The following is a 2,251-nucleotide window of genomic DNA, read 5'->3' as shown; positions in this document are numbered from 1 at the left end:
ACTATAGATTCACATAGAATTGTCTATGAATAGATTTCTGACAGTCTCTGATTGTAGTTCAACCTTAGGATTCATTTTTTGTTTGAGATTAATAGGAAAGTTCTGAAACACACACACACTTTTTTGTTTGTGAATCCCTAGATTTACTTTCCTGTAGTTACAAGTAGAAGTTCTCTGTGTCACTGCCTCCTATTTTCCAGCTAGCCATGCACCATAAATGCCAGGTCTGTTTATAAAAAGCAATTAAGACAGACCAGGTATATCCTGACTGTTTAAAAGAAGGGACTCTGTTATCTATTAAAAACCATTGGCATGTTTACAAGGAGGTCTGGTATCTGGTATCACACAGGGAATCCCAAGCAGAAGGAGTGAGCCACCTTCTTAATGCTGTTAACTGTTTCATTCCAATTATGTTTCTGTACATTCAGACTTTATTATTTTAATGACTGATTGCTTTTTTTTGAGACTCCAGAAGAGAACAGGATTTATTAGACTATTTCCAGGACAGGGACCCAGGGGCAGTGGCTGGGCTTAGTGTTGTCACATTCAGAGGGAAGATGAATCCCAAGGCAGCAGTGAAACCCACACATTCTCACCTACAGTCTGGACTCAAAAACTTTCTCCTGCAAGGAAGACGTGGGGCCCTGGACACAGATGGGGAGGGAGGGAAGGGACTCCTGCAGGGGCTCTCTGTAGACAGCATGGCCTGGGGACCCAAGGCATAAGCCAGTCTGTTCTCCAGTTCAACTCGGTTCTAAACTGACAAGCCATCTCGCAGGTTGTTACACCCACCCCATAGCACCCACCCTGACGCTTCCAGGTGATTTTATTTATAAACAAGACAAAAATCCAAGCAGCATTAACTTAGGGGAACAAAAAGGTTTAAAAATAAAAACACAACAAAAACATGGTGGCAGGACCAGGAGTTGGTGAGCATGCAGAAGACTAGGAGGAGGAAGAGCCAGGATTCCACCGTGAGCTGAAACTGGGGCAGTGTCTCTGCAGCTGGGGAGGCCCTTCCGGCCTGCTCCCTGCTAAGGGCCAGACAGCAGAGGGGACACTGTAGTGATGTCAGGACAAGGCCTGGGGCTCTGTCTGGCCACCGTCATGGGGAGTACCATGGATTTGCTCCGATTTACCAACCGCCATCACCATCACCTAAGTGAAGAAGCTTTTAACTCTTGTTTCCAAAGTCCTCTGAGGACTTCTTCACTTTCAGAAGGGCATTCACAATGGGCTGGGTGGTGGCCAAAGACTGGAGCATGTCCGACGTGCAAACCACAGGCTCTAAGAGTTTGTCACTAGGGACATCCTTCGAAGTCATCTCCATAGCCTCCGGGTCCTCTGGTCAGGAGGTCATTGATCATACTGCTAGGATTGGTGCGGGAAGGGCCACAAACCTTTTTTGAAGTGAGTTGCTGACTGTACTTTCCTCACGGGCTGCTAAGAGGGAGGCCTACACGATGATGCTGATGCCTTCTGCCCCTGAGTATCCTTCTGTCTTCTGGGCCAGCTCGTGGATGTTGGCATCAGTGAGGCTATGGGGGGTGCTTCCCAAATGCAACCAGAACATCTGGGCCCAGGCAGCTTCTTCCGACAATGGGATGTAAATCTACTTTTCAAGCCTCTTTCTAATGGCCGAATCCAGTACCCACGGGATGTTTGTGGCACCGAGAACCAGAGTCCCATTATTGTTATTCCCCACCCCTGCATCTGGACCAAGAACTCTATTTTGATCCTTTGAGCAACTTCACTCTCATTTTCATTTCGGGATCCACAGAGGGAATCCACCTCATCAATGAAGATGATGGAGGGCTTGTTCTACCTGGCCAGCTCAAACAGGTTCTTCACCAGCTTCTCACTCTCTCCCAACCACTTAGACATTAGATCTGAGGAGGACACAGAGAAGAAGGTGGAGTTGTTGGCCTCTGTTGCCACAGTTTTGGCCAAGTAGGATTTCCCTGTGCCAGGGAGTCCAAAGAGCAGTATCCCTCGCCAAGGGGTGCACTTGCCCTTTGCCCTCACTCTGGTTCTCTTTGACTGGCTTCTTGCCATGTTTCTCTTTGTTTTGTAGATAATCCTTCAGCTTCTCTGCCCGATCTAAGTACTGCATGCACTTGGTGCAAATGCTCTCCTTGGCCTTGTCGCTGTGTGCCTCATACTTGATGGTGTGTAGGAAATACTCCATGGCATGCTGGTAGATCTGAAGTGCCTCCTCGTAGTTCTTGGCTTTATCCTCTTCTGTAGCTTT

General features: G+C 47.7%; 1 pseudogene; it reads right to left on the bottom strand.

The window, feature by feature from the left end:
- Window positions 1–1,174: 1,174 nt before the first annotated feature.
- Window positions 1,175–2,007, bottom strand: LOC102814693 (annotated as a pseudogene).
- Between the last annotated feature and the right edge of the window lie 244 nt (window positions 2,008–2,251).

Source organism: Chrysochloris asiatica, unplaced genomic scaffold (assembly GCF_000296735.1).
Source record: "Chrysochloris asiatica unplaced genomic scaffold, ChrAsi1.0 scaffold00048, whole genome shotgun sequence".
In the NCBI taxonomy this organism is placed as follows: domain Eukaryota; kingdom Metazoa; phylum Chordata; class Mammalia; order Afrosoricida; family Chrysochloridae; genus Chrysochloris; species Chrysochloris asiatica.
Note: the sequence above shows the minus strand (reverse complement) of the source record. Positions and strands in the feature narration are given on the sequence as shown.